This window comes from Telmatherina bonti (assembly GCF_933228915.1).
Source record: "Telmatherina bonti genome assembly, chromosome: 23".
In the NCBI taxonomy this organism is placed as follows: domain Eukaryota; kingdom Metazoa; phylum Chordata; class Actinopteri; order Atheriniformes; family Telmatherinidae; genus Telmatherina; species Telmatherina bonti.
Genome location: NC_136632.1, coordinates 1,965,944 through 1,993,098, shown reverse-complemented (window position 1 = coordinate 1,993,098; position 27,155 = coordinate 1,965,944). Strand labels below are relative to the sequence as shown.

General features: G+C 56.8%; 1 protein-coding gene across 2 annotated transcripts in view; it reads left to right on the top strand.

Moving 5' to 3' along the window:
- The window catches only part of LOC306773256 (ATP-dependent DNA helicase Q1-like), a 119,716-nt gene that overhangs the window by 20,623 nt on the left and 71,938 nt on the right, over positions 1–27,155 (top strand). The window lies entirely within an intron of this gene.

The following is a 27,155-nucleotide window of genomic DNA, read 5'->3' as shown; positions in this document are numbered from 1 at the left end:
ACGACACAACACAACACAACAAGCCACAACACGACACGACAAGCCACGACACGACACGACAAGCCACAACAAGACACAACACGCCACGCCACGACAAGCCACAACACGACACGACACGCCACAACACGACACAACAAGCCACGACACGACACGACAAGCCACAACAAGACACAACACAACAAGCCACAACACGACACAACAAGCCACGACACGACACGACAAGCCACAACAAGACACAACACAACAAGCCACAACACGACACGACAAGCCACGACACGACACGCCACAACACGACACGCCACAACACAACACAACACAACAAGCCACAACACGACACGCCACGACACGACACGCCACGACACAACACAACACAACACAACAAGCCACAACACGACACGACAAGCCACGACACAACACGCCACAACACGACACAACAAGCCACGACACGACACGACAAGCCACAACACGACACGACAAGCCACAACACGACACGACAAGCCACAACACGACACAACAAGCCACGACACGCCACAACAAGACACAACACGACACGACACGACACGCCACGCCACGCCACGACAAGCCACAACACGACACGACACGCCACAACACGACACGCCACAACACAACACAACACAACAAGCCACAACACAACACGACACGCCACGCCACGACACGCCACGACAAGCCACAACACGACACAACACGCCACGACACAACACAACACAACAAGCCACAACACGACACGCCACGCCACGACACAAGCCACGCCACGCCACGACAAGCCACAACACGACACGACAAGCCACAACACGACACGACACGCCACGCCACGACAAGCCACGCCACGCCACGCCACGACAAGCCACGCCACGCCACGACACAACACAACACGACACGACAAGCCACGCCACGCCACGACAAGCCACGCCACGCCACGCCACGACAAGCCATGCCACGCCACAACAAGCCACAACACGACACGACACGACACGCCACGCCACGTCACGAAAAGCCACAACACGACACGACACAACAAGCCACAACACGACACGACACGACACGCCACGCCACGTCACGAAAAGCCACAACACGACACAACACAACAAGCCACAACACGACACGACAAGCCACGACACAACAAGCCACGACACGACACGCCACAACAAGCCACAACACGACACGACAAGCCACGACACAACACGACAAGCCACAACACGACACAACAAGCCACGACACGCCACAACAAGCCACAACACGACACGACAAGCCACGACACAACACGCCACAACACGACACGACAAGCCACGACACAACACGACAAGCCACAACACGACACAACAAGCCACGACACGCCACAACAAGCCACAACACGACACGACAAGCCACGACACAACACGCCACAACACGACACGACACGCCACAACAAGCCACAACACGACACGACAAGCCACGACACAACACGCCACAACACGACACGCCACGACACAACACAACACAACAAGCCACAACACGACACGACAAGCCACGACACGACACGCCACAACAAGCCACAACACAACACGACAAGCCACAACACGACACGCCACGACACAACACGACACGACAAGCCACAACACGACACGACAAGCCACAACACGACACAACAAGCCACGACACGCCACAACAAGCCACAACACGACACGACACGACACGCCACGCCACGACAAGCCACAACACGACACGACACGCCACAACACGACACGCCACAACACAACACAACACAACAAGCCACAACACGACACGCCACGACACGACACAACACAACACAACACAACAAGCCACGACACGACACGACAAGCCACGACACGACACGACACAACACAACACAACACAACAAGCCACAACACGACACGACACGACACGACACAACACAACAAGCCACAACACGACACGACAAGCCACGACACAACACAACACAACACAACAAGCCACAACACGACACGACACGCCACGACACAACACAACACAACACAACAAGCCACAACACGACACGACAAGCCACGACACAACACGCCACAACACGACACAACAAGCCACGACACGACACGACACGACAAGCCACAACACGACACGCCACGACACGACACGACACGACAAGCCACAACACGACACGCCACGACACGCCACGACACAACACAACACAACAAGCCACAACACGACACGCCACAACACGACACGACAAGCCACGACACGACACGACAAGCCACAACAAGCCACAACACGACACGACACGCCACGACACGCCACGACACGCCACAACAAGCCACAACACGACACGCCACGACACGACACAACACAACAAGCCACAACACGACACGACAAGCCACGACACAACAAGCCACGACACAACACAACAAGCCACGACACGACACAACACAACAAGCCACAACACGACACGACAAGCCACGACACAACAAGCCACGACACGCCACAACAAGCCACAACACGACACGACAAGCCACAACACAACACAACACAACACGACACAACAAGCCACGACACGACACGACAAGCCACAACACAACACGCCACAACACGACACAACAAGCCACGACACGACACGACAAGCCACAACACGACACGCCACGACACGACACGACACGACAAGCCACAACACGACACGCCACGACACGCCACGACACAACACAACACAACAAGCCACAACACGACACGACAAGCCACGACACAACACGCCACAACACGACACAACAAGCCACAACACGCCACGACACGACACGACACGACAAGCCACAACACGACACGCCACGACACGACACGACACGACAAGCCACAACACGACACGCCACGACACGCCACGACACAACACAACACAACAAGCCACAACACGACACGCCACAACACGACACGACAAGCCACGACACGACACGACAAGCCACAACAAGCCACAACACGACACGCCACGACACGACACGACAAGCCACAACAAGCCACAACAAGCCACAACACGACACGACACGCCACGACACGCCACGACACGCCACAACAAGCCACAACACGACACGACACGCCACGACACGACACAACACAACAAGCCACAACACGACACGACAAGCCACGACACAACAAGCCACGACACAACACAACAAGCCACGACACGACACGCCACAACAAGCCACAACACGACACGACAAGCCACGACACAACACGACAAGCCACAACACGACACAACAAGCCACGACACGACACGCCACAACAAGCCACAACACGACACGACAAGCCACGACACGACACGCCACAACAAGTCACAACACGACACGACACGCCACGCCACAACACGACAAGCCACGACACAACACGACAAGCCACAACACGACACAACAAGCCACGACACGACACGCCACAACAAGCCACAACACGACACGACAAGCCACGACACAACACGCCACAACACGACACGCCACGACACAACACAACACAACAAGCCACAACACGACACGACAAGCCACGACACAACACGCCACAACACGACACAACAAGCCACGACACGACACGACAAGCCACAACACGCCACAACAAGCCACAACACGACACGACAAGCCACAACACGACACGCCACGACACAACACGACACGACAAGCCACAACACGACACGCCACGACACAACACGACACGACAAGCCACAACACGACACGACAAGCCACAACACGACACGACAAGCCACGACACGCCACAACAAGCCACAACACGACACGACACGACACGCCACGCCACAACACGACACGACAAGCCACAACACGACACGCCACGACACAACACAACACAACAAGCCACAACACGACACGACAAGCCACAACACGACACAACAAGCCACAACACGACACGACAAGCCACAACACGACACGACAAGCCACAACACGACACAACAAGCCACAACACGACACGACAAGCCACAACACGACACGACAAGCCACAACACAACACAACAAGCCACGACACGCCACGACAAGCCACAACACGACACAACACGACACGCCACGACACAACACGACACGACAAGCCACAACACGACACGCCACGACACAACACAACACAACAAGCCACAACACGACACGACAAGCCACAACACGACACAACAAGCCACAACACGACACGACAAGCCACAACACGACACGACAAGCCACAACACGACACAACAAGCCACAACACGACACGACAAGCCACAACACGACACGACAAGCCACAACACGACACGACAAGCCACAACACGACACAACAAGCCACGACACGCCACGACAAGCCACAACACGACACGACACGACACGCCACGCCACAACACGACACGACAAGCCACAACACGACACAACAAGCCACGACACGCCACAACAAGCCACAACACGACACGACACGACACGCCACGCCACAACACGACACAACACAACAAGCCACAACACGACACGACAAGCCACAACACGACACGACAAGCCACAACACAACACAACACAACAAGCCACAACACGACACGACAAGCCACAACACAACACAACAAGCCACAACACGACACGACAAGCCACAACACGACACGACAAGCCACAACACGACACAACAAGCCACGACACGCCACAACAAGCCACAACACGACACGACACGACACGCCACGCCACGACACGACACGCCACGCCACGCCACAACACGACACGCCACAACACAACACAACACAACAAGCCACAACACGACACGACAAGCCACAACACGCCACAACAAGCCACAACACGACACGACACGACACGCCACGCCACAACACGACACGCCACAACACAACACGACACAACAAGCCACAACACGACACAACAAGCCACAACACGCCACAACAAGCCACAACACGCCACAACAAGCCACAACACGACACGACACGACACGCCACGCCACAACACGCCACGCCACAACACGACACGACACAACAAGCCACAACACGACACAACAAGCCACAACACGACACGACACGACACGCCACGCCACAACACGACACGCCACAACACAACACGACACGACAAGCCACAACACGACACAACAAGCCACAACACGACACGACAAGCCACAACACGACACGACAAGCCACAACACGACACAACAAGCCACGACACGCCACAACAAGCCACAACACGACACGACACGACACGCCACGCCACAACACGACACGCCACAACACAACACAACACAACAAGCCACAACACGACACGACAAGCCACAACACGACACAACAAGCCACAACACGACACGACAAGCCACAACACGACACGACAAGCCACAACACGACACGACACGCCACAACACGACACGCCACAACACAACACAACACAACAAGCCACAACACGACACGACAAGCCACGACACAACACGCCACAACACGACACAACAAGCCACGACACGACACGACACAACACAACACAACAAGCCACAACACGACACGACAAGCCACGACACGACAAGCCACAACACGACACGCCACGACACGCCACGACACAACACAACACAACAAGCCACAACACGACACGCCACAACACGACACGACAAGCCACGACACGACACGACAAGCCACAACAAGCCACAACACGACACGACACGCCACGACACGCCACGACACGCCACAACAAGCCACAACACGACACGACACGCCACGACAAGCCACAACACGACACGACACGCCACGACAAGCCACGACAAGCCACAACACGACACGCCACGACAAGCCACAACACGACACAACACGCCACGACACGACAAGCCACGACACGACACGCCACGACACGCCACAACACGACACAACAAGCCACGACACGACAAGCCACGACACGACACGCCACGACACGCCACAACACAACACAACAAGCCACGACACGCCACGACACGCCACGACACAACACAACACAACAAGCCACGACAAGCCACGACACGCCACGACACGACACGACACGACACGCCACGACACGCCACGACACGCCACGACACGCCACAACAAGCCACGACACGACACGACACGCCACGACACGCCACGACACGCCACGACACGCCACAACACAACACAACAAGCCACGACACGCCACGACACGCCACGACACAACACAACACAACAAGCCACGACACGCCACGACACGCCACAACACGACACGACACGACACGCCACGACACGCCACAACACGACACGACACGACACGCCACGACACGCCACAACACGACACGACACGACACGCCACGACACGCCACGACACGCCACAACACGACACGACACGACACGCCACGACACGCCACAACACGACACGACACGACACGCCACGACAAGCCACGACACGCCACGACACGACACGACACGACACGCCACGACACGCCACAACACGACACGACACGACACGCCACGACACGCCACGACACGCCACGACACGCCACAACAAGCCACGACACGACACGACACGACACGCCACGACACGCCACAACACGCCACGACACAACACGCCACGCCACAACACGACACAACACAACACAACAAGCCACAACACAACACAACAAGCCACAACACAACACAACAAGCCACAACACAACACAACAAGCCACAACACAACAAGCCACAACACAACACGCCACAACACAACACAACAAGCCACAACACGCCACGCCACAACACGACACAACACAACACAACAAGCCACAACACAACACAACACAACACGCCACAACACAACACAACAAGCCACAACACGACACGACAAGCCACGACACGACACGACACGCCACGACACGACACGACACGACACGACACGCCACGACACGCCACGACAAGCCACAACACGACACGACACGCCACGACACGCCACGACAAGCCACGAAAAGCCACAACACGACACGACACGCCACAACAAGCCACAACACGACACGCCACGACAAGCTACAACACGACACGCCACGAGAAGCCACAACACGACACAACACGCCACGACACGACACGACAAGCCACGACACGACACGCCACGACAAGCCACAACACAACACAACAAGCCACAACACGACACGACAAGCCACGACACGACACGCCACGACACAACAAGCCACAACACAAGCCACAACACGACACGCCACGACACGCCACGACACAACAAGCCACAACACGACACGACACGCCACGACACAACAAGCCACAACACGACACAACACGCCACGACACGACACGACAAGCCACAACACGACACGCCACGACAAGCCACAACACAACACAACAAGCCACAACACGACACGACAAGCCACGACACGACACGCCACGACACAACAAGCCACAACACGACAAGCCACAACACGACACGCCACGCCACGCCACGACACAACAAGCCACAACACGACACGACACGCCACGACACAACAAGCCACAACACGACAAGCCACAACACGACACGCCACGACACGCCACGACACAACAAGCCACAACACGACACGCCACGACACGACACGCCACAACAAGCCACAACACGACAAGCCACAACACGACACGCCACGACACGACACGCCACAACAAGCCACAACACGACACGACACGCCACGACACAACAAGCCACAACACGACACGCCACAACACGACACGCCACGACACGCCACGACACAACAAGCCACAACACGACACGCCACAACACGACACGCCACGACACGACACGACAAGCCACAACACGACACGCCACGACACACCACAACAAGCCACGACACGACACGACACGCCACGACACGACACGCCACAACACGCCACGACAAGCCACAACACGCCACCACACGCCACGACACAACACGCCACGACACGACACGCCACGACACAACACAACACAACAAGCCACAAAACGACACGCCACGACACAACACAACACAACAAGCCACAACACGACAAGCCACGACACGACACGACACGCCACAACAAGCCACAACACGACACGACACGACACGACACGCCACGCCACGACACGCCACAACAAGCCACAACACAACACAACAAGCCACGACACGACACGACACGCCACGCCACGACACGCCACGACACGCCACTACAAGCCACAACACAACACAACATGCCACAACACGACACAACACAACACAACAAGCCACAACACAACACAACAAGCCACAACACAACACAACAAGCCACAACACAACACAACACAACACAACAAGCCACAACACAACACAACATGCCACAACACAACAAGCCACAACACAACACGACAAGCCACAACACAACACAACACAACACGCCACAACACAACACAACAAGCCACAACACAACACAACAAGCCACGACACAACACAAAAAGCCACGACACGCCACAACAAGCCACAACACGACACGACACGCCACGACACGCCACAACAAGCCACGACACGACACGCCACGACACGCCACAACAAGCCACAACACGCCACGACACGACACGCCACGACACGCCACAACAAGCCACAACACGCCACGACACGCCACAACAAGCCACAACACGACACGACACGCCACGACACGCCACAACAAGCCACAACATGCCACGACACGACACGCCACGACACGCCACAACAAGCCACAACACGACACGCCACAACACAACAAGCCACAACACGACACGCCACGAGACGCCACAACACTCCACGACACGACACGCCACGCCACGAGACGCCACAACACTCCACGACACGACACGCCACGCCACAACACGCCACGACACAACACGCCACAACACAACACAACACAACACAACACAACAAGCCACAACACAACACAACACGCCACAACACGCCACGACACGCCACAACAAGCCACAACACGACACGCCACGAGACGCCACAACACGCCACGACACGCCACGACACGACACGCCACGCCACAACACACCACGACACGCCACGACACACCACGACACGACACGCCACAACACGCCACAACAAGCCACGACACGACACGCCACGACACGCCACAACAAGCCACAACACGCCACGACACGACACGCCACGACACGCCACAACAAGCCACAACACGCCACGACACGCCACAACAAGCCACAACACGACACGACACGCCACGACACGCCACAACAAGCCACAACACGCCACGACACGACACGCCACGACACGCCACAACAAGCCACAACACGACACGCCACAACACAACAAGCCACAACACGACACGCCACGACACGCCACAACACTCCACGACACGACACGCCACGCCACAACACGCCACGACACAACACGCCACGCCACAACACAACACAACACAACACAACACAACAAGCCACAACACAACACAACACGCCACAACACGCCACAACAAGCCACAACACGACACGCCACGAGACGCCACAACACGCCACGACACGCCACGACACGACACGCCACGCCACAACACACCACGACACGCCACGCCACAACACGACACAACACAACACAACAAGCCACAACACAACACAACACAACACAACAAGCCACAACAAGCCACAACACAACACAACATGCCACAACACAACACAACATGCCACAACACAACACAACATGCCACAACACAACACAACATGCCACAACACAACAAGCCACAACACAACAAGCCACAACACAACACAACATGCCACAACACAACACAACATGCCACAACACAACACAACATGCCACAACACAACAAGCCACAACACAACACGACAAGCCACAACACAACACAACACAACACGCCACAACACAACACAACAAGCCACAACACAACACAACAAGCCACGACACAACACAACAAGCCTCGACACGACACGACAAGCCACGACACGACACGACACGCCACAACAAGCCACAACACGACACGACACGACACGCCACAACAAGCCACGACACGACACGACAAGCCACAACACGACACGACACGACACGACACGCCACGACACGACACGACACGACACGACACGCCACAACACAACAAGCCACAACACAACACAAGCCACGACACGCCACAACAAGCCACGACACGCCACGACACGACACGACACGACACGCCACAACAAGCCACAACACGACACGCCACGACACAACACGCCACAACACGACACGACAAGCCACGACACGACACGCCACGACACAACACAACACAACAAGCCACAACACGCCACAACACGACACGACAAGCCACAACACGACACGACACGACACGCCACAACACGACACGACACGACACAACACGACACGACACGCCACGCCACAACAAGCCACAAAACGACACGCCACAACACGACACGACAAGCCACAACACGACACGCCACAACACGACACGACACGCCACGCCACAACAAGCCACAACACGACACGCCACAACACGACACGACAAGCCACAACACAACACAACAAGCCACAACACGACACGCCACAACACGACACGACAAGCCACAACACAACACGACAAGCCACGACACAACACGACACAACACGCCACGACACAACACAACACAACAAGCCACAACACGACACGACAAGCCACGACACGACACGCCACAACAAGCCACAACACGACACGACACGACACGCCACAACAAGCCACGACACGACACGCCACAACAAGCCACAACACGACACGCCACAACACGACACGCCACGACACGCCACGACACGACACGACACGCCACGACACGACACGACACGACAAGCCACGACACGACACGCCACAACAAGCCACGACACGACACGACACGACACGCCACGACACGCCACAACAAGCCACGACACGACACGACACGCCACAACACGACACGACACGCCACAACACGCCACGACACAACACAACACAACACAACAAGCCACAACACGACACGACAAGCCACAACACAACACAACAAGCCACAACACGACACGCCACAACACGACACGACAAGCCACAACACAACACAACAAGCCACGACACAACACAACAAGCCACGACACGACACGACACGCCACGACACGCCACAACAAGCCACAACACGACACGCCACGACACAACACGCCACAACACGACACGACAAGCCACGACACGACACGACAAGCCACGACACGACACGCCACGACACGACACGACAAGCCACAACACGACACAACACGCCACGACACGACACGACAAGCCACAACACGACACGACAAGCCACGACACGACACGCCACAACAAGCCACAACACGACACGACACGACACGCCACGACACGCCACAACAAGCCACGACACGACACGCCACAACAAGCCACAACACGACACGCCACAACACGACACGCCACGACACGCCACGACACGCCACGACAAGCCACGACACGACACGCCACAACAAGCCACAACACGACACGACACGACACGCCACGACACGCCACAACAAGCCACAACACGACACGACACGCCACGACACGCCACGACACGCCACAACACGCCACGACAAGCCACAACACGCCACCACACGCCACGACAAGCCACAACACGACACAACACGCCACGACACAACACAACACAACACAACACAACAAGCCACAACACGACACGACAAGCCACGACACGACACGCCACAACACAACACAACAAGCCACAACACGACACGCCACGACACGACACGACAAGCCACGACACGACACGACACGCCACAACAAGCCACAACACGACACGACACGCCACGCCACAACAAGCCACGACACGACACGACACGACACGCCACGACACGCCACGACACGCCACAACAAGCCACAACACGACACGACACGCCACGACACGCCACAACAAGCCACAACACGCCACGCCACGACACGCCACGACACGCCACAACAAGCCACAACACGACACGACACGACACGCCACGACACAACACGCCACGCCACAACACAACACAACACAACACAACACAACAAGCCACAACACAACACAACACGCCACAACACGCCACAACAAGCCACAACACGACACGCCACGAGACGCCACAACACGCCACGACACGCCACGACACGACACGCCACGCCACAACACACCACGACACGCCACGCCACAACACGACACAACACAACACAACAAGCCACAACACAACACAACACAACACAACAAGCCACAACAAGCCACAACACAACACAACATGCCACAACACAACACAACATGCCACAACACAACACAACATGCCACAACACAACACAACATGCCACAACACAACAAGCCACAACACAACAAGCCACAACACAACACAACATGCCACAACACAACACAACATGCCACAACACAACACAACATGCCACAACACAACAAGCCACAACACAACACGACAAGCCACAACACAACACAACACAACACGCCACAACACAACACAACAAGCCACAACACAACACAACAAGCCACGACACAACACAACAAGCCTCGACACGACACGACAAGCCACGACACGACACGACACGCCACAACAAGCCACAACACGACACGACACGACACGCCACAACAAGCCACGACACGACACGACAAGCCACAACACGACACGACACGACACGACACGCCACGACACGACACGACACGACACGACACGCCACAACACAACAAGCCACAACACAACACAAGCCACGACACGCCACAACAAGCCACGACACGCCACGACACGACACGACACGACACGACACGCCACAACAAGCCACAACACGACACGCCACGACACAACACGCCACAACACGACACGACAAGCCACGACACGACACGCCACGACACAACACAACACAACAAGCCACAACACGCCACAACACGACACGACAAGCCACAACACGACACGACACGCCACAACACGACACGACACGACACAACACGACACGACACGCCACGCCACAACAAGCCACAAAACGACACGCCACAACACGACACGACAAGCCACAACACGACACGCCACAACACGACACGACACGCCACGCCACAACAAGCCACAACACGACACGCCACAACACGACACGACAAGCCACAACACAACACAACAAGCCACAACACGACACGCCACAACACGACACGACAAGCCACAACACAACACGACAAGCCACGACACAACACGACACAACACGCCACGACACAACACAACACAACAAGCCACAACACGACACGACAAGCCACGACACGACACGCCACAACAAGCCACAACACGACACGACACGACACGCCACAACAAGCCACGACACGACACGCCACAACAAGCCACAACACGACACGCCACAACACGACACGCCACGACACGCCACGACACGACACGACACGCCACGACACGACACGACACGACAAGCCACGACACGACACGCCACAACAAGCCACGACACGACACGACACGACACGCCACGACACGCCACAACAAGCCACGACACGACACGACACGCCACAACACGACACGACACGCCACAACACGCCACGACACAACACAACACAACACAACAAGCCACAACACGACACGACAAGCCACAACACAACACAACAAGCCACAACACGACACGCCACAACACGACACGACAAGCCACAACACAACACAACAAGCCACGACACAACACAACAAGCCACGACACGACACGACACGCCACGACACGCCACAACAAGCCACAACACGACACGCCACGACACAACACGCCACAACACGACACGACAAGCCACGACACGACACGACAAGCCACGACACGACACGCCACGACACGACACGACAAGCCACAACACGACACAACACGCCACGACACGACACGACAAGCCACAACACGACACGACAAGCCACGACACGACACGCCACAACAAGCCACAACACGACACGACACGACACGCCACGACACGCCACAACAAGCCACGACACGACACGCCACAACAAGCCACAACACGACACGCCACAACACGACACGCCACGACACGCCACGACACGCCACGACAAGCCACGACACGACACGCCACAACAAGCCACAACACGACACGACACGACACGCCACGACACGCCACAACAAGCCACAACACGACACGACACGCCACGACACGCCACGACACGCCACAACACGCCACGACAAGCCACAACACGCCACCACACGCCACGACAAGCCACAACACGACACAACACGCCACGACACAACACAACACAACACAACACAACAAGCCACAACACGACACGACAAGCCACGACACGACACGCCACAACACAACACAACAAGCCACAACACGACACGCCACGACACGACACGACAAGCCACGACACGACACGACACGCCACAACAAGCCACAACACGACACGACACGCCACGCCACAACAAGCCACGACACGACACGACACGACACGCCACGACACGCCACGACACGCCACAACAAGCCACAACACGACACGACACGCCACGACACGCCACAACAAGCCACAACACGCCACGCCACGACACGCCACGACACGCCACAACAAGCCACAACACGACACGACACGACACGCCACGACACGCCACGACACGACACGCCACGACACGCCACGACACGACACGCCACAACAAGCCACAACACGACACGACACGACACGCCACAACAAGCCACAACACGACACGACACGCCACGACGCGCCACAACAAGCCACAACACGACACGACACGACACGCCACGAGACGCCACAACACGCCACGACACGACACGCCACGCCACAACACAACACGCCACAACAAGCCACAACACGACACGCCACGAGACGCCACAACACGCCACAACACGCCACGACACGCCACGCCACAACACAACACAACACAACACAACAAGCCACAACACAACACAACAAGCCACAACACAACACAACACAACAAGCCACAACACAACACAACACAACAAGCCACAACACAACAAGCCACAACACAACACAACAAGCCACAACACAACACAACAAGCCACAACACAACACAACATGCCACAACACAACACAACATGCCACAACACAACACAACATGCCACAACACAACAAGCCACAACACAACACAACAAGCCACAACACAACACAACATGCCACAACACAACACGACAAGCCACAACACAACACAACAAGCCACAACACAACACAACAAGCCACAACACAACACGACAAGCCACAACACAACACGACAAGCCACAACACAACACAACACAACACGCCACAACACAACACAACACAACACAACAAGCCACAACACGACACGACAAGCCACGACACGACACGACACGACACGACAAGCCACAACACGACACGACACGCCACAACACGACACGCCACGACACAACACGCCACGCCACGACACGACACGCCACAACAAGCCACAACACGACACGACACGCCACAACACGACACGCCACGACACAACACGCCACAACACGACACGACAAGCCACGACACGACGCGCCACGACAAGCCACGACACGACACGACACGCCACAACAAGCCACAACACGACACGCCACGACAAGCCACAACACGACACGACACGCCACAACACGCCACGACAAGCCACGAAAAGCCACAACACGACACGACACGCCACAAGAAGCCACAACACGACACGCCACGACAAGCCACAACACGACACGCCACGACAAGCCACAACACGACACAACACGCCACGACACAACACAACACAACAAGCCACAACACGACACGACACGCCACAACACGACAAGCCACAACACGACAAGCCACAACACGACACGCCACGACACGCCACGACACGACACGCCACAACAAGCCACAACACGACACGACACGCCACGACACAACAAGCCACAACACGACACGCCACAACACGACACGCCACGACACGCCACGACACGACACGACAAGCCACAACAAGCCACAACACGACACGACACGACACGCCACAACAAGCCACAACACGACACGACACGCCACGACACGCCACAACACGCCACGACAAGCCACAACACGCCACCACACGCCACGACAAGCCACAACACGACACAACACTCCACGACACGACACGCCACGACACAACACAACACAACAAGCCACAAAACGACACGCCACGACACAACACAACACAACAAGCCACAACACGACAAGCCACGACACGACACGCCACAACAAGCCACAACACGACACGACACGACACGCCACGACACGCCACAACAAGCCACAACACGCCACGACACGCCACTACAAGCCACAACACAACACAACAAGCCACGACACGACACGACACAACACAACACAACACGACACAACACAACACAACACGACACAACACGCCACGACACAACACAACACAACACAACACAACAAGCCACAACACAACACGACAAGCCACAACACAACACAACACAACACGCCACAACACAACACAACACAACACAACAAGCCACAACACGACACGACACGACACGACAAGCCACAACACGACACGACACGCCACAACACGACACGCCACGACACAACACGCCACGCCACGACACGACACGCCACAACAAGCCACAACACGACACGACACACCACAACACGACACGCCACGACACAACACGCCACAACACGACACGACAAGCCACGACACGACGCGCCACGACGCGCCACGACACGACACGACACGCCACAACAAGCCACAACACGACACGCCACGACACGCCACGACACGACACGACACGACACGACACGACACGCCACGACACGCCACGACAAGCCACAACACGACACGACACGCCACGACACGCCACGACAAGCCACGAAAAGCCACAACACGACACGACACGCCACAACAAGCCACAACACGACACGCCACGACAAGCTACAACACGACACGCCACGACAAGCCACAACACGACACAACACGCCACGACACGACACGACAAGCCACGACACGACACGCCACGACAAGCCACAACACAACACAACAAGCCACAACACGACACGACAAGCCACGACACGACACGCCACGACACAACAAGCCACAACACAAGCCACAACACGACACGCCACGACACGCCACGACACAACAAGCCACAACACGACACGACACGCCACGACACAACAAGCCACAACACGACACAACACGCCACGACACGACACGACAAGCCACAACACGACACGCCACGACAAGCCACAACACAACACAACAAGCCACAACACGACACGACAAGCCACGACACGACACGCCACGACACAACAAGCCACAACACGACAAGCCACAACACGACACGCCACGACACGCCACGACACAACAAGCCACAACACGACACGACACGCCACGACACAACAAGCCACAACACGACAAGCCACAACACGACACGCCACGACACGCCACGACACAACAAGCCACAACACGACACGCCACGACACGACACGCCACAACAAGCCACAACACGACAAGCCACAACACGACACGCCACGACACGACACGCCACAACAAGCCACAACACGACACGACACGCCACGACACAACAAGCCACAACACGACACGCCACAACACGACACGCCACGACACGCCACGACACAACAAGCCACAACACGACACGCCACAACACGACACGCCACGACACGACACGACAAGCCACAACACGACACGCCACGACACACCACAACAAGCCACGACACGACACGACACGCCACGACACGACACGCCACAACACGCCACGACAAGCCACAACACGCCACCACACGCCACGACACAACACGCCACGACACGACACGCCACGACACAACACAACACAACAAGCCACAAAACGACACGCCACGACACAACACAACACAACAAGCCACAACACGACAAGCCACGACACGACACGACAAGCCACGACACGACACGCCACGACACGACACGACAAGCCACAACACGACACAACACGCCACGACACGACACGACAAGCCACAACACGACACGACAAGCCACGACACGACACGCCACAACAAGCCACAACACGACACGACACGACACGCCACGACACGCCACAACAAGCCACGACACGACACGCCACAACAAGCCACAACACGACACGCCACAACACGACACGCCACGACACGCCACGACACGCCACGACAAGCCACGACACGACACGCCACAACAAGCCACAACACGACACGACACGACACGCCACGACACGCCACAACAAGCCACAACACGACACGACACGCCACGACACGCCACAACACGCCACGACAAGCCACAACACGCCACCACACGCCACGACAAGCCACAACACGACACAACACGCCACGACACAACACAACACAACACAACACAACAAGCCACAACACGACACGACAAGCCACAACACAACACAACAAGCCACAACACGACACGCCACGACACGACACGACAAGCCACGACACGACACGACACGCCACAACAAGCCACAACACGACACGACACGCCACGCCACAACAAGCCACGACACGACACGACACGACACGCCACGACACGCCACGACACGCCACAACAAGCCACAACACGACACGACACGACACGCCACGACACGCCACGACACGACACGCCACGACACGCCACGACACGACACGACACGCCACGCCACAACAAGCCACGACACGACACGCCACGACACGCCACGACACGCCACAACAAGCCACAACACGACACGACACGCCACGCCACAACAAGCCACGACACGACACGCCACGACACGCCACGACACGCCACAACAAGCCACAACACGCCACGCCACGACACGCCACGACACGCCACAACAAGCCACAACACGACACGACACGACACGACACGCCACGACACGACACGCCACGACACGCCACGACACGACACGCCACAACAAGCCACAACACGACACGACACGACACGCCACAACAAGCCACAACACGACACGACACGCCACGACGCGCCACAACAAGCCACAACACGACACGACACGACACGCCACGAGACGCCACAACACGCCACGACACGACACGCCACGCCACAACACAACACGCCACAACAAGCCACAACACGACACGCCACGAGACGCCACAACACGCCACAACACGCCACGACACGCCACGCCACAACACAACACAACACAACACAACAAGCCACAACACAACACAACAAGCCACAACACAACACAACACAACAAGCCACAACACAACACAACACAACAAGCCACAACACAACAAGCCACAACACAACACAACAAGCCACAACACAACAAGCCACAACACAACACAACAAGCCACAACACAACACAACAAGCCACAACACAACACAACATGCCACAACACAACACAACATGCCACAACACAACACAACATGCCACAACACAACAAGCCACAACACAACACAACAAGCCACAACACAACACAACATGCCACAACACAACACGACAAGCCACAACACAACACAACAAGCCACAACACAACACAACAAGCCACAACACAACACGACAAGCCACAACACAACACGACAAGCCACAACACAACACAACACAACACGCCACAACACAACACAACACAACACAACAAGCCACAACACGACACGACAAGCCACGACACGACACGACACGACACGACAAGCCACAACACGACACGACACGCCACAACACGACACGCCACGACACAACACGCCACGCCACGACACGACACGCCACAACAAGCCACAACACGACACGACACGCCACAACACGACACGCCACGACACAACACGCCACAACACGACACGACAAGCCACGACACGACGCGCCACGACAAGCCACGACACGACACGACACGCCACAACAAGCCACAACACGACACGCCACGACAAGCCACAACACGACACGACACGCCACGACACGCCACGACAAGCCACGAAAAGCCACAACACGACACGACACGCCACAACAAGCCACAACACGACACGCCACGACAAGCCACAACACGACACGCCACGACAAGCCACAACACGACACAACACGCCACGACACAACACAACACAACAAGCCACAACACGACACGACAAGCCACGACACGACACGCCACAACACGACAAGCCACAACACGACAAGCCACAACACGACACGCCACAACAAGCCACAACACGACACGACACGCCACGACACAACAAGCCACAACACGACACGCCACAACACGACACGCCACGACACGCCACGACACGACACGACAAGCCACAACAAGCCACAACACGACACGACACGACACGCCACAACAAGCCACAACACGACACGACACGCCACGACACGCCACAACACGCCACGACAAGCCACAACACGCCACCACACGCCACGACAAGCCACAACACGACACAACACTCCACGACACGACACGCCACGACACAACACAACACAACAAGCCACAAAACGACACGCCACGACACAACACAACACAACAAGCCACAACACGACAAGCCACGACACGACACGCCACAACAAGCCACAACACGACACGACACGACACGCCACGACACGCCACAACAAGCCACAACACGCCACGACACGCCACAACAAGCCACAACACAACACAACAAGCCACGACACGACACGACACAACACAACACAACACGACACAACACGCCACGACACAACACAACACAACACAACACAACAAGCCACAACACAACACGACAAGCCACAACACAACACAACACAACACGCCACAACACAACACAACACAACACAACAAGCCACAACACGACACGACACGACACGACACGACAAGCCACAACACGACACGACACGCCACAACACGACACGCCACGACACAACACGCCACGCCACGACACGACACGCCACAACAAGCCACAACACGACACGACACACCACAACACGACACGCCACGACACAACACGCCACAACACGACACGACAAGCCACGACACGACGCGCCACGACGCGCCACGACACGACACGACACGCCACAACAAGCCACAACACGACACGCCACGACACGCCACGACACGACACGACACGACACGACACGCCACGACACGCCACGACAAGCCACAACACGACACGACACGCCACGACACGCCACGACAAGCCACGAAAAGCCACAACACGACACGACACGCCACAACAAGCCACAACACGACACGCCACGACAAGCTACAACACGACACGCCACGACAAGCCACAACACGACACAACACGCCACGACACGACACGACAAGCCACGACACGACACGACAAGCCACAACACGACACGACAAGCCACGACACGACACGCCACGACACAACAAGCCACAACACAAGCCACAACACGACAAGCCACGACAAGCCACAACACAACACAACAAGCCACAACACGACACGACAAGCCACGACACGACACGCCACGACACAACAAGCCACAACACAAGCCACAACACGACACGCCACGACACGCCACGACACAACAAGCCACAACACGACACGACACGCCACGACACAACAAGCCACAACACGACACAACACGCCACGACACGACACGACAAGCCACAACACGACACGCCACGACAAGCCACAACACAACACAACAAGCCACAACACGACACGACAAGCCACGACACGACACGCCACGACACAACAAGCCACAACACGACAAGCCACAACACGACACGCCACGACACGCCACGACACAACAAGCCACAACACGACAAGCCACAACACGACACGCCACGACACGCCACGACACGCCACGACACAACAAGCCACAACACGACACGCCACGACACGACACGCCACAACAAGCCACAACACGACAAGCCACAACACGACACGCCACGACACGACACGCCACAACAAGCCACAACACGACACGACACGCCACGACACAACAAGCCACAACACGACACGCCACAACACGACACGCCACGACACGCCACGACACAACAAGCCACAACACGACACGCCACAACACGACACGCCACGACACGACACGACAAGCCACAACACGACACGCCACGACACACCACAACAAGCCACGACACGACACGACACGCCACGACACGACACGCCACAACACGCCACGACAAGCCACAACACGCCACCACACGCCACGACACAACACGCCACGACACGACACGCCACGACACAACACAACACAACAAGCCACAAAACGACACGCCACGACACAACACAACACAACAAGCCACAACACGACAAGCCACGACACGACACGACACGCCACAACAAGCCACAACACGACACGACACGACACGACACGCCACGCCACGACACGCCACAACAAGCCACAACACGCCACGACACGCCACGACACGCCACTACAAGCCACAACACAACACAACAAGCCACGACACGACACGACACGCCACGCCACAACACACCACGACACGCCACGCCACAACACGACACAACACAACACAACAAGCCACAACACAACACAACAAGCCACAACACAACAAGCCACAACACAACACAACACAACACAACATGCCACAACACAACACAACATGCCACAACACAACAAGCCACAACACAACACGACAAGCCACAACACAACACAACACAACACGCCACAACACAACACAACAAGCCACAACACAACACAACAAGCCACGACACAACACAAAAAGCCACGACACGCCACAACAAGCCACAACACGACACGACACGACACGCCACGACACGCCACAACAAGCCACGACACGACACGCCACGACACGCCACAACAAGCCACAACACGCCACGACACGACACGCCACGACACGCCACAACAAGCCACAACACGCCACGACACGCCACAACAAGCCACAACACGACACGACACGCCACGACACGCCACAACAAGCCACAACATGCCACGACACGACACGCCACGACACGCCACAACAAGCCACAACACGACACGCCACAACACAACAAGCCACAACACGACACGCCACGAGACGCCACAACACTCCACGACACGACACGCCACGCCACGAGACGCCACAACACTCCACGACACGACACGCCACGCCACAACACGCCACGACACAACACGCCACAACACAACACAACACAACACAACACAACACAACAAGCCACAACACAACACAACACGCCACAACACGCCACGACACGCCACAACAAGCCACAACACGACACGCCACGAGACGCCACAACACGCCACGACACGCCACGACACGACACGCCACGCCACAACACACCACGACACGCCACGACACGCCACGACACGACACGCCACAACACGCCACAACAAGCCACGACACGACACGCCACGACACGCCACAACAAGCCACAACACGCCACGACACGACACGCCACGACACGCCACAACAAGCCACAACACGCCACGACACGCCACAACAAGCCACAACACGACACGACACGCCACGACACGCCACAACAAGCCACAACACGCCACGACACGACACGCCACGACACGCCACAACAAGCCACAACACGACACGCCACAACACAACAAGCCACAACACGACACGCCACGACACGCCACAACACTCCACGACACGACACGCCACGCCACAACACGCCACGACACAACACGCCACGCCACAACACAACACAACACAACACAACACAACAAGCCACAACACAACACAACACGCCACAACACGCCACAACAAGCCACAACACGACACGCCACGAGACGCCACAACACGCCACGACACGCCACGACACGACACGCCACGCCACAACACACCACGACACGCCACGCCACAACACGACACAACACAACACAACAAGCCACAACACAACACAACACAACACAACAAGCCACAACAAGCCACAACACAACACAACATGCCACAACACAACACAACATGCCACAACACAACACAACATGCCACAACACAACACAACATGCCACAACACAACAAGCCACAACACAACAAGCCACAACACAACACAACATGCCACAACACAACACAACATGCCACAACACAACACAACATGCCACAACACAACAAGCCACAACACAACACGACAAGCCACAACACAACACAACACAACACGCCACAACACAACACAACAAGCCACAACACAACACAACAAGCCACGACACAACACAACAAGCCTCGACACGACACGACAAGCCACGACACGACACGACACGCCACAACAAGCCACAACACGACACGACACGACACGCCACAACAAGCCACGACACGACACGACAAGCCACAACACGACACGACACGACACGACACGCCACGACACGACACGACACGACACGACACGCCACAACACAACAAGCCACAACACAACACAAGCCACGACACGCCACAACAAGCCACAACACGACACGACACGCCACGACACGACACGACACGACACGACACGCCACAACAAGCCACAACACGACACGACACGACACGACACGACACGCCACGCCACAACAAGCCACAAAACGACACGCCACAACACGACACGACAAGCCACAACACGACACGCCACAACACGACACGACACGCCACGCCACAACAAGCCACAACACGACACGCCACAACACGACACGACAAGCCACAACACAACACAACAAGCCACAACACGACACGCCACAACACGACACGACAAGCCACAACACGACACGACAAGCCACAACACAACACAACAAGCCACGACACAACACGACACAACACGCCACGACACAACACAACACAACAAGCCACAACACGACACGACAAGCCACGACACGACACGCCACAACAAGCCACAACACGACACGACACGACACGCCACAACAAGCCACGACACGACACGCCACAACAAGCCACAACACGACACGCCACAACACGACACGCCACGACACGCCACGACACGACACGACACGCCACGACACGACACGACACGACAAGCCACGACACGACACGCCACAACAAGCCACGACACGACACGCCACGACACGCCACAACAAGCCACAACACGACACGACACGCCACAACACGACACGACACGCCACAACACGCCACGACACAACACAACACAACACAACAAGCCACAACACGACACGACAAGCCACAACACAACACAACAAGCCACAACACGACACGCCACAACACGACACGACAAGCCACAACACAACACAACAAGCCACGACACAACACAACAAGCCACGACACGACACGACACGCCACGACACGCCACAACAAGCCACAACACGACACGCCACGACACAACACGCCACAACACGACACGACAAGCCACGACACGACACGACAAGCCACGACACGACACGCCACGACACGACACGACAAGCCACAACACGACACAACACGCCACGACACGACACGACAAGCCACAACACGACACGACAAGCCACGACACGACACGCCACAACAAGCCACAACACGACACGACACGACACGCCACGACACGCCACAACAAGCCACGACACGACACGCCACAACAAGCCACAACACGACACGCCACAACACGACACGCCACGACACGCCACGACACGCCACGACAAGCCACAACACGACACGACACGACACGCCACGACACGCCACAACAAGCCACAACACGACACGACACGCCACGACACGCCACAACACGCCACGACAAGCCACAACACGCCACCACACGCCACGACAAGCCACAACACGACACAACACGCCACGACACAACACAACACAACACAACACAACAAGCCACAACACGACACGACAAGCCACGACACGACACGCCACAACACAACACAACAAGCCACAACACGACACGCCACGACACGACACGACAAGCCACGACACGACACGACACGCCACAACAAGCCACAACACGACACGACACGCCACGCCACAACAAGCCACGACACGACACGACACGACACGCCACGACACGCCACGACACGCCACAACAAGCCACAACACGACACGACACGACACGCCACGACACGCCACAACAAGCCACAACACGCCACGCCACGACACGCCACGACACGCCACAACAAGCCACAACACGACACGACACGACACGCCACGACACGCCACGACACGACACGCCACGACACGCCACGACACGACACGCCACAACAAGCCACAACACGACACGACACGACACGCCACAACAAGCCACAACACGACACGACACGCCACGACGCGCCACAACAAGCCACAACACGACACGACACGACACGCCACGAGACGCCACAACACGCCACGACACGACACGCCACGCCACAACACAACACGCCACAACAAGCCACAACACGACACGCCACGAGACGCCACAACACGCCACAACACGCCACGACACGCCACGCCACAACACAACACAACACAACACAACAAGCCACAACACAACACAACAAGCCACAACACAACACAACACAACAAGCCACAACACAACACAACACAACAAGCCACAACACAACAAGCCACAACACAACACAACAAGCCACAACACAACAAGCCACAACACAACACAACAAGCCACAACACAACACAACAAGCCACAACACAACACAACATGCCACAACACAACACAACATGCCACAACACAACACAACATGCCACAACACAACAAGCCACAACACAACACAACAAGCCACAACACAACACAACATGCCACAACACAACACGACAAGCCACAACACAACACAACAAGCCACAACACAACACAACAAGCCACAACACAACACGACAAGCCACAACACAACACGACAAGCCACAACACAACACAACACAACACGCCACAACACAACAAGCCACAACACGACACGACAAGCCACAACACGACACGACACGACACGACACGACACGACAAGCCACAACACGACACGACACGCCACAACACGACACGCCACGACACAACACGCCACGCCACGACACGACACGCCACAACAAGCCACAACACGACACGACACGCCACAACACGACACGCCACGACACAACACGCCACAACACGACACGACAAGCCACGACACGACGCGCCACGACAAGCCACGACACGACACGACACGCCACAACAAGCCACAACACGACACGCCACGACAAGCCACAACACGACACGACACGCCACGACACGCCACGACAAGCCACGAAAAGCCACAACACGACACGACACGCCACAACAAGCCACAACACGACACGCCACGACAAGCTACAACACGACACGCCACGACAAGCCACAACACGACACAACACGCCACGACACGACACGACAAGCCACGACACGACACGACAAGCCACAACACGACACGACAAGCCACGACACGACACGCCACGACACAACAAGCCACAACACAAGCCACAACACGACAAGCCAC